The sequence below is a fragment of the Poecile atricapillus genome, chromosome 5, assembly GCF_030490865.1.
Source record: "Poecile atricapillus isolate bPoeAtr1 chromosome 5, bPoeAtr1.hap1, whole genome shotgun sequence".
NCBI classification, from domain to species: Eukaryota; Metazoa; Chordata; class Aves; order Passeriformes; family Paridae; genus Poecile; species Poecile atricapillus.
Genome location: NC_081253.1, coordinates 26,523,043 through 26,534,410, shown reverse-complemented (window position 1 = coordinate 26,534,410; position 11,368 = coordinate 26,523,043).

The following is an 11,368-nucleotide window of genomic DNA, read 5'->3' as shown; positions in this document are numbered from 1 at the left end:
AAAGTACTCATAATGAAATAGAAGAGCTGACTGTTAGTGCCTTTAGGTTTTTTTATTGTAAATGCATTTTCAAACAGGAGTTCTTAGCAGACATAAAGTTCAATTTCCTCTGAACTATTAATGTAGTTTCTTCTTCAAACGTATCAGGTAAATTATGTATGTGCTGTTCAGAAACTGTACTATATCATTTACCCTAATTAGAAAAATTTATATGAACATCAGTTGTAGTAGGTCTAATCAGTGGGACTGAAATGGAGAGATGTTATTTTTGCGTGGCCACTTTTTCCTTCCATTTGCTTATTCTTTTGATAACAAGGGAATGAGATTCACCTCTTTCCTTATGTAGCACATTCTCGTGGTTTATCATTGCAAGCCAATGTCCAGTGCAGGCCAGCTTCCATCTCACAAGGCAGCCCATCGGAGCTCAATCATGAAGCAGCATGTCTTTCCCTCTCCTGCTCCTGTGCTGGGAATGTTGATTTTAATACTCAAGTAACTAGAGCTTCTACTTTATTCTCTTTCAAAATGTCTTTGACCCACAAATACTGGGTGGAGAAGAAGTAAATTTGAAGCTTTTCAGTGCTGCATAGACAATACACTCATCAGCCATCACCTCTTTTAAGCAGGTAAAGAAGTAAGTACTCTGGGTTCTAGTTGGAGCTGTTAAACTCATCTTTGAAACGAGCCACATATCCACAAGGGCTACTGCTGAAACACTGGTAAGTGTATTCAGCTCAAGTGCTAAATATGATCAGTGAAAATAAAGAGTGGTGATAGACTGCAGTCACTGTAAGCCAGGTCACTGCATTTCAAGTTGCTTATCAGTTCAAGCAGATAAGATTGGTTTTCTCACACATGGCTTTCCACAAATGATGGTTTGGGCATTTGTGTACAGTCTTGCGCCTTAAAATAATAATAAAGCCTATAGTTATAGCTGGGAAATACTACAATCTCTTTGCACAGAGAAGTGGTGATTCTTACCCAAGAAGTGTGACAGGCCTTTAATTGAGACCCAAACCTTTTTATCTTTTTACAGTAGATTTGAGGCTTGTGCAGACTCTCCTGTAAAGAGTAATTGTGCGTCAAGGACATTTAGTAGAGCCTGAACTATGGGTCACTAATTTTTGTAAGGGAGGTGATTCATCTAAAACTGGAATTTTCACTTTGTCTACTGATAAAGCAAAACCAAAATCCCAGAACAGAAGTTAGAGTAATGATAGAGGCTTTGAGTATTTTGAATGCAGAAAGAAGAGTTAGCCAGACTGATGGCATTTAAAGCAAAAGAGTGAGACCTGTGGAACAGAAGGATCTAAAATGATAATATGATCCTTAGAGCATTTTACCAATAGGGGTTAACTCTAAGCCAAATCTAGCAGTGAAAAATGGTTGATGAACTAGCACTAAGCCTTAGAACAGGGTGAATGAAGGTGTTTCAAAGGGATGTTGGCAGTTTGAAAGGGATATAACATGACTTGAGAATTACTCTCATGTTGACTGAGCTGGAAGGGCAGGCAGCCTTCCTTCACAGCCCATGGTAAGTTTTAATTCATATCTGACAGTCTCCTGGACTGAGCAGTTACAGCCCCTACCAGGGGAAGGGGTTCCATGCAGCCTCCACTTCACTGCCAGGGACACAACCACCAGCCCAGCCTTCTGGGAGCTGCCATGTGCTCATCTAGTGCCACTGCAGCCTTTCTGTGTGTGCTGGTGACATCTCATGTTCCCTCTGAGGGGACCAGTGAAGTACATGGTGGGCCTGGCAACTTCTGGACTGAGATCCTGGACGTCACTCACACTGACCCAAGAGGAAAGTCATGCTGGCTATCAGCTGCAAAGCACCTGGCAGAATTAGTGGTTTGGATTTCAGTGGAAGGTTTTTTTGGTTTAGTTGGGGGTTTTTTGTCTAAGTTGGGTTCTTCTGAGTGGAATTTTCTGCTTGTTTTTTTCTTCTTTGGAATTGAACAGCTGTATGTTGTGCTCTCATTCGTGCTCTGCAGAATGGGCATCAGTGAGTGCAGGGGCTGCTCAATGTTTGCTTCTGCTGGAGCACCCTCTCACCAGAGACATCATCCAGCCTTTTGTTAGTTGAGTTGCTGCTTAGCTCCATGAAAGCCTTTGTCAGTAAAATGAGTGTTTTCTTCAGGCTAAGACTGTAGTCTTTTGGAAAACAGATATTTGGGGGTTTTGTTTGTTTGCTTGGGAATTTGCCTGGTAGCATTCCCTGTGCATGAGGAATTGTTTTCATGGGAATATTTCAGGGCACTGCTGCAGCCCTGCCCTGCCCTGCAGCAGCCCCTCACCCCAGTGAGGGTCATGGCCATGGATGTGCGCTTCCTTTCAGGCGTCTCCTGCCAGCAGGCATGCAGCTTGCTCCAGCCATCCTGAAATTGTTCCTGCCACCCACAGACACATCCTCTGCATGCCTGCCCTGTGTCCGTGCCTATGTGCAGCAGCTCTTGCTGGGCATCAGAAGCCAAGCAGAGGCATCATGTTTTTCCCTGTCACAGAATGAGGTGGGCAGGCATTGTGTACCACTCCAGGCACCAGCCCTTCTGCTCTGGAGTGGAGAAGTTCTCCAGAGTTATCCTGGGATTTTGTGTCCCTGCAGTGAGAGATGCCTGCTGAGACTGGTGTGGAGACACAGAGATAACTGCTCAGGAGTCACGAAGCCTGCCTGCTGTGGAGGGACAGAACCACTGGTGTTTTTCAGGTAAAACCTTCAGCTCACCCATCCCTCTCAAGCTATTTCTTTACAGGGAAAATCCCACAAGTCGACTTCCTGCCGTCTGTGCTGCATCCTGGTGCCTGTCTGATCCTTCAGCAAGGCTTTACTTTTGCTGGAAAAAATAATAATTTTATTATAAACTATAGACAGCTCAGCAATAGCTTCCTGTTTCTCAGAGAGAAGCACAGCAGCATGTTGTCTTTTGGAGCAGTTTAAAATTTTGAATAGAAATCTTGTCTGAGCTGTCAGGTTTAGCCTCTGTGCCTCTCCAGCCACAGGGTGTGGTGTGCAGCCCTCAGCACCAGTCAGCCTTGCCCCCACAGAGCTGGTGATGCCCTGAGATGGAGGCTGCTTCTTCTGGCTAATGTGAAGTGCTGCCAAATGTTCCATCCATGCTTGCACTTCCTTATGCTTAATTAGCCCCTGCTGGAAATCCAGGAGTTTCTGCAGTGAGTGCTTGTCCTCCAAGGGTGAGCCGTAGCTCTGAGTGTTTTCATGTCCTTTGCACTCTGTTGTATTATCTAAGCAAAAGGTTATTCCTCTTACAGCAGTGAGCATCCCTGTGTTCAATGACTCCCATGTTTTCAGCAGTTTTAATCCACAACAGATTTTCTGATATTTAATTTCTCAGTTTAATCCCAGTTACTGTCCAATGGAAGCAGCAATTTTGTCTCTACAGACCTCAAACAAAGTACAGTGAGTGGCAGACAGTGCTGTTTTTGTGCAAAATTTGGGAGGTACCCTGAACAGAAAGGATGGGGCAGGACTGAAGTGCTAGGATGAAGTGGGAAAGCTGGGCTGACTGTGTAAGCCAGGAAAGGACTCCAAATGTAAGGGGAATGAATTAGAAGAACTCTTGTTTGGATCACAGCCCATTGGACTTGCCACCTTTAATCTCTGATCTTCATATTCCACCTCTTAAAAACTGAGATAATGCCTCCCAAATCCCACAAGTGTACAGGGCTCTCATTATCGCATTATTTATGAAGCACTATAAGAGCTCTAAATAGGATGTGATGTAGAAGTGTTGGGAAGAAGAGGAAGGAAACCTGTTTGACAGCACAATGGCTGCGAGCGAGGTTGTCTAAATCCATGATGAAATCTTTCTTGATAAAGCTATAGCCAGTCTCAGGGCAGCCACACTAAATTCCCTCTTCTTGAAAAGGAACTAAAGCTCGCTGTGCCAAAACACAAAACATTTCCTTTTGCAGGGTGGCAATAAGGTTGCTTTTGCAGCAATGTAGAAGCACATTTAAAAATGACTTTTGAAAAACAGGTGTGGCATTGGTTGGGTGGGGGGCAGCACCAAAACGTGAGCTCAGTCTTTAGTGCTGCTCTCTGCTGCAGGATCAGCACACAAAATGGAAGTTACTGTGGATGGGAGGCAGGCTCTTGTTGAGACAACTGTGAATGTAAGACCATAACACTGCAGATAGAGATAAAAGCAATGTAATTGCCAGTTGCTCAATCAATGTATTGTAACATGCTGAAGCAATCATGGGCAGTGCTGTGGCAGGGGAAGCTGCTTCCTCCCCATGGCCAGCCTGCCCGCGCCCGCCTGAGAACAGCAGGACAAGGTAAAAACCTTCCCCTTAGTACAATTCTCCACAGCTTTGCTTGGTTCACAGCAAGGAGTGTGGGAAAGGAGGTGCCAAGCTGCGTGAAGAATGCCAACAGAGGGCTGTGCCCAGACCTAGCTGTGCCCAGACCCAGCTGTGCCACATGCAGTGCATGAAGGCGTGTTTGAGCCTTTGCACCAGTGTGTTGGGCACTTTCCTGTGAGAGCTCTGTGCAAGAGCCCCGTGTTCCTCAGATCAACTGAGGCTTCTCAAGCAGGACTGACATGGGGCTAAACCCACTCAAGGTATCCCCAGGAGGCAGTTTCAGCTGCAGGGTCGGTGCAGGCAGCTCTTGTTCCTGCCTGACAGCGCATCCATGCAAATAGTGATATCCATCCATTAGAACCCCAGGGGGCATTGTACTTCTAGACTGTAGCAGTTAAATACAACAACCAAAGATGTGGAAATAATTTCCAGCATGTTCTAGACATGTGAAGCTGTCACAGGTATCTAGAGTGTAAAAATAGAAATTAAAGTCCTAGGATCTGTACTGTACCATCTTTTAAAAATGTCATCAAAAACAAATCAGCAGAAGGCAGCTTTGTCTAGACGCTTGTTTCCTAACACCAAATGCCAGGAGTTATTGCGCCCGTACCTTTCTGGAGACTTTCTGGCTGGGGAATGTTCTCTTTCCAGAGGAAATCCTTTTAACTTTCAGCAGTTCAAGACTCTAATTGGGTGAAATAATAGCTTGGCACTCCCCCAAGCAATATGATTTTTATCTTTTTTGTTGTCTGCAAAAGCCTGACTTGTCCAATTCTATGAGTCACAGAGGGAATGTGGATGTCAGACTGCCCTTGTATGCAGGGATGGGCTTCTGGTGAGACTGGCCTGGGGTCCTTGGTCAGTGACCAATGGGGATCTGAAACATCCTCTACACAACTGCCCCCCTCTGGCCTCCCCAGGGCTGAGGATGTGGTGTTGATGGTGTGCACGTTTCTAGGCATCTTCATTTCCACTGAGTTATTCAAAGGCGGTTTTTTTGTTGGCTACTGCTTGGTTTCTCTAGGTGACTCACAACAATTATGGATTCATGCTTTGTCTTTGCCAAACACTAACTATTCACTAGCTTCAGCTAGCATGTTTAGATGTTTTCAGCTGAGACTTAGATTTTGATGGTTTATTTAGCCCAGAAATAAGCCTGATAGAATAAACACTGGAGCTTTGAACCTCTCAGGCTTTTGTTTCTGTACGGTGGATTAAACAAACTAAGGTACTTAGCACAAGTCTCTTTTCCTTGTTCTGGAAAAAGAAAAGTCTTTGGGCCTCAGGGCACAAAGCAGCAGCTGTGGCTCTAACTGTAAGTACCCTGCCGTTCCCAGGTCCCTGGGGCTGTGCAACTGCCCACGGTGCCCTGGCACAGCTGTTGTCCCTCTGGCCCAGTCCTGTTGCTCCTGTGCTCGAGGTCCAGTGCGTGCCAGGAACCACAGCTCAGCCACTTGTGAGGACAAAATGCTGGTTTAATTTGGAGATGCATCAGGCCAAAAAGTACAGCGGGAAGCTGGGTGGATTGTCTTGTCTGGCTCAGGGAGTTTATCACCAGTCAGTTGAATTCCAACAGGACTGAGCCAGTCCCAACCCCACAGCTCCTCCCTGTGCTCTCAGTGGGACTCCTTTGGGGCTGCAGGTGCTAGTTTTAGCCTGTAGACTGAGGAGAGCAGAAACCACATGCTGTGCAGTGCTGTTTCCCACCTCAACATTCAAAACTCAACTGCCCCTGGCCTCCCTGCCCTCACACCATCCTCGTGGTCCAGCTTGAGACTCCATCCTCCTGTTGTTGTGGATTGGAGCGATGGAGAAAGGGCGGTAAGTGGAGATGTGCAAACCAGGAAACTATGCCAAATAAAATACTTGTGGGACAGGTGGATGCAAAAGGCTGGACTGCACAAGACTAGCTTGAGCTAAACTGGAATTAGGATTTCCCCTTGAATCCCTGCCTTGCTTGAAGCAAGGTGTTCAAGCAGTAAAACCTTCATCTACAAGGAAGAGGTAGGTCTCCATTGACACTGTGAAGGTCCTTGTTCTCTTTTTACATCCACGGGACAGACTGAATGCAGGGCCTTACCCATGGATGCAATAGGAGACTGAATCTGGAAAAACAACCAAGCAACCCAAACAAGCAAACATGACATGAGTACCTGAGTGCTGTGCTCGGTTTGTGAGCAGCAGGGGCTGCTGGGCTGGCTCTGCTGTTCTTGCTGTCCTTCACCTGTCATCTCTCCTGTGGGAGCAGCATTTGATCATCCTCCTCCAAATTGTGCCAACAGATGCTTCTCCTGCTGCCACTGAAATATCTGCTAGGTCAGTAGCCCCCCAAATTGTTTCCTAGGTAGGTGTCACTGTGAGCAAAGCAGCCCCTGCTGCAGGTGGCCTCACAGCCACTGTCCCAGCTGCTTGTTCAGGACAGTTTGCAGTCAATGTGGGGTGTGGGTGGACCGTCCCTCCTCCTGCCAAGGTCTCTGGCACCCTGCCCCAGTGCTGGCTGCCCTGGGAGGTGCAGAACACACAAGTGAGTGTGGCAAGGGGGTTCTTAATGCAGGACATAACATGTGCTGTGCAAGTTTGTCTCAGTCTTCCACTGTGCCCTTCACTAAGGAGGAGCTCTTTGTCTCCTGCCAGTGCTGCTTCCCTTGGGGCATTTTTTTCCTTCTCCTTTTGCCATCTTTACAGCTTGTTTTCCTTCCTGCATCTGCAAGGCTGCCTTCAACAAAGCCCTGGCAGACAATCTTATCTCGAAGCACAACCAGTCCTGCTCCTTTCACTAGGGTATGTGCCTGCTCAAACACTTGGCTGGAGCAAGGCCCGGGTGGGGAGCAGGGCCCCACACGCAGCCCTGCCTCGGGCACCGCCAGCCCTGGCCCCTGGCGGGCACGGCAGAGCCACGGCCCAGCAGGGAGGGCAGGCGAGGGGCAGCTGCAGGAGCTCGGCTGCAAACAGGCACTCGGAGAGGTTTGCTCTGCGCGTGCCGTTTCTGAAGTGGAATGCCATTAATTAAATGGGTAGGAGAAATGACTGAGCCTATTTTTTCCCCCTTGGCTTATTTGCTTGATTTGAAAAGCCTTTTTTTTTTTTTTTTTTTTTTTTCCTTTCCTTCCCCTGAGTTTGCAGGTTTAATATTTTGGTGATCAAAATAGATCTGCTCTGTAGCATCTGTGGGGGAAAGAGCCTTACACTTATTTTGGGAGAGAAGGCAGGGGAGGGCAGATTGAGAACTGTAACTGCTTATGCCTTGAAGCAAATATTCCTGATAACTAGTGCACCCGAAACTATGAAAGAAAGTGCAGATAAAAATAGCAACAAAATTAACTAAAGAAAAGGAGCTGTTCCTTTTGCCTGACCACACCTTCCAAACCAGGAAATATTTCCTCTTATGTAGAAATAGGAAGACTGTGCTGTCCTGGCTTGGGTAGTCTGCAAGTCTCAGGTAATTTGCTTTGTTTATGTTGCTGGGGCAGGATGGTGAAGTCAGTGGAGCTGTAAGTGAAAGTCTTAATGAAAGTCTTCATTCTCCAAAGGTTTGTAAAAGCTTATTATTTCTTGAAAAATCAGTAGAAAATTGAGTTGCTGGGTGCAGCATTTCATCTGGATCCAACTCTAATTGTGGCCAATGCTGGTAAACGGCCCCAGTCATACAGGCGAATGCTCAGCACATTTGTTCTGGAGTGAGGGTCAGAGCCTTGTTCAGGAGGCAGGCATCTGTTTTATCAGACTGTTCACCTTTTGTTTCCAAGGTCCAACTGATGTGCATCGTTCTGCCAATGAAAAGGGCTGAGAAGACTACTTTTATCAAATGCTGTGCCTAAAGCACAAAGCAGGACATGTAAATATTCCTTTATACTAAATATCTTCTGATATGCTAGGCTGGGATTTATTTTTATTTTGTTGCTGCCTCCAGCCCTTTCTGACTGGCATTTCCTGGAGACTCCTGACGATTTCCATCAACAGGCAATGAGAGCAGGCACATCTCCTGTGGGTCCTGGGGAAGGTTTTGCACAAGGCTTGATTGGATGTCAGTGGTGGTGGATGATCCTCCAATGCCCCGTGGTGCTGTGGTGAGTCACAAGTGCAGGTACTGTGGGCACCAGAGCCTGTGACAATGTAACAGCACAGTCCAAATGTACCTGTGCAATCTGAAGGTACAATCTAGGGTATAATCTAAAAGTAACTCCAGGCATTAAGAAACAAGATTTGTTATGTCTCACACCGTATCATCAAACAAAAAAAAAACCAACCAACCAACAACAAAAACCCAAACCAAAACAAAAAATGACACTGTTTTTTCAGGTAGCAGTCTCTGGGGTTTGGCTACATGTTTGTAGGAACAGTTTATTTTCCTTTGTTTTAGCAGAATGCATAGAAACTTAGGCTGGTAATACCTGAAATGCTGATTTATTCATGTGAGTCTCCTAGCTGTCAGAAATATCAGCTAGCATGAGACTTGAATAAAACACTGGAGCTCACAGCTCTGACACTGACAGTTGAACAACTGCCGTTTGCTGAGGTCAAAGCTGCAAAAAAGAGCTTCAAGTGCATTTTTAATCTAAAAAAAATAAATCTGGATGTAGAATAACAGAATCTGTGCTCTTTCTCTGATTTCTCAATCAAATTTGCTCCACATGCAACTTAAACATCTGGGTTTCCTTTGGCTGTCAGCTGTTGATTGTCATCCCCTCATGATGCCCTGACCTTCAGAAATTGCTGCAATGAACTGTTTTGCCTACCCATAGTCAAGTTTCATGCCTGCAAAAGATGCAGATCTTTCTTCTTTCCTATTTTTAATTCATATATCTTTTTTCTGGTCCCTGTGCTGTCAGCTCAATGTCAGAAACCACAAGAAATACTGCCCTGTGAGGGCAAGTCCCTTGAAACATCAAGTCCTGTCCTCATCTTCCCCTTAATTAATGAATTCAGACTGAGAGAGACAGGGACCCACACTGACCCTCATGGCAGCCTCTATCAGCCAGCGCTGCTCTCTGCTGGGGAAGGGTTTGGGCCAACTTTGTACTAGGTTTTGGCTAGACTGGTTCTGCCAAGCAAAAAATGAGTGTCTTTACTGTGCAAGTAGTGCTCTGGTGTTGGATCTGACACAGCTCTGCCATTGCATCATATAGACACATCATCACTGCCCTTCAGCTGGGCTCTGTGAATCATCACAAGATGATGCCTACAGGAAAGAGAAGCCAGCTTGGTGATGTCTTCTTCTGGAAGCTACTTCTCTAAGATGGACCACAAAGTCTGTGTGCTCTCTCAGGTGCCATTTGTACATGGAAGTTAATTTTGCATGTCTTTCAAAGGACACAGTTAAAAAGTGGTTTTATGCTTTATGCAAAGGTGTATTTTTCCCATGAACATGCTCATGAAAGCAAACGAAAAATCCAGCATTCTTCCTGGGAGCAATCCCTTTATCCTAAGCCACTGTCCTGATATGAGTGGGACAGCCATGAGGCAAGCCCTGCTGTGCCCACAGGGCCATGTGTGCCACTGTCCCTAGAAAGGCAGCCAAGGAAGAGGGTGGCAGAGACTCAAGGCTGTTCCTGTGTGGATGGGACATGCTTCCCATGCACCTGTGGGCTGGAGGAGACTGTCTGGCTCTGCACCTCCCCACTGCAAACACTGCCCATCTTTGGTCTTTTTCCATTTACATGGGGATTAGTCATGCCAGGGCTTCAATGTTGCAACTTTGATGGTGTAATCCTGCCCTGTCTTTGGTAGCTCAGAGTCTTCTTGAACAAGATGGCAAAGTTTAATGTCTGATGTGAAAAGCAAAAATATCTATAAAGATGAGTATTAAAGTCCTTCTGGATGAATTAATATGTCATGAAAAAATGAGAATAGAAATGGCACAGAAGGGATTTCTTTTTTGATCTGTCATTGCAGACCACTTTCAACTGTGAATTTCTTGATAAACATTTAATATTCATTACACAATTCCATTTTGACATGAAATCTTCAGGGGTGCATAGTTCAAATACAGCAAAAACCACATTTCTAAAAGAAAGTTAAACTGTTCCTGGTCCATGAACTTATTTCAGTCTTTCCAGATTTCTGTAATCTCTTCACACCAATTGAGATGCTGCAGAGAGACCCTGGTTTGCTTTGGCTGGTGCTCCAGCAGAACTGGGATGTCACATTGGCAGTGACCAGCTGAAGTCCCAGGGGATGAGATGCTGGAGGGAGCCTGTGTGGGCTGCGGTCCTTGCAATTTGTGACAAACATCACAGGCAATGAGCTGCCATTACTGGCAGCCCTACCCCCCATCAGTCACCCTATGAGAAAAGCACATAAGGGGTGAGGAGCAGGTGGCTGGCTCTAAGGAAACTGCAAACCTGTGGCTCAGGGCCATCCCCATCAAACAAGGTGTAATTCCCCTTCTGGGGTGGCTCAGTTTGGCCTCTTTAGATTCATGCATCAAAAGCACAGCTAAAACTAAACATCACCTTTACTCAAGCTGCACAGGCTACAGAAAATACAGAATGCTTGCCCTGGTTTGTTTTGTGTGGATCACATCCTGCTTTCAGTGAGTTTTTGTTAAACATATCAAACACAGTTTGGGGGATTTCCCTTTAGCCTTCACAGCATCCTTCATTTCTCACCCTTTGGAGTTATCCTGCTGCTATTGCACTGTGGGAACATAAGAGTTTTGACCAAGTATTTGTGTAATTCCCTCCACCATAACAAACCTTCCTGAGCTTTGACAGAGCCTGGACTGGTGCTCTGAGCAGGGGAGAGAACCTGAGAGGTTGGCATGAGCACCAAGCCAGCCCCTGGCCTGCTGAAGGTGCTGCTGGGAGGAAGGCGAGAGTCCTGCCAGGCTGAGAGACGCTTTTGAAGGCTGCAGCTTCATCTGATATGATTTCATAAAGCCAACATTTAAGGGTCAGATAATGAGATATGCTGCCTTCAGACATTGCATACACAAGCCCAGCCCACTGCTGAGACAAAAGTGGCTTTAAGCCCCATCTATCCAACTATCTGATCCATCTGTTTGCCTTTTGCCAGCTGGCATGAAAGGTTCTTTTATCTA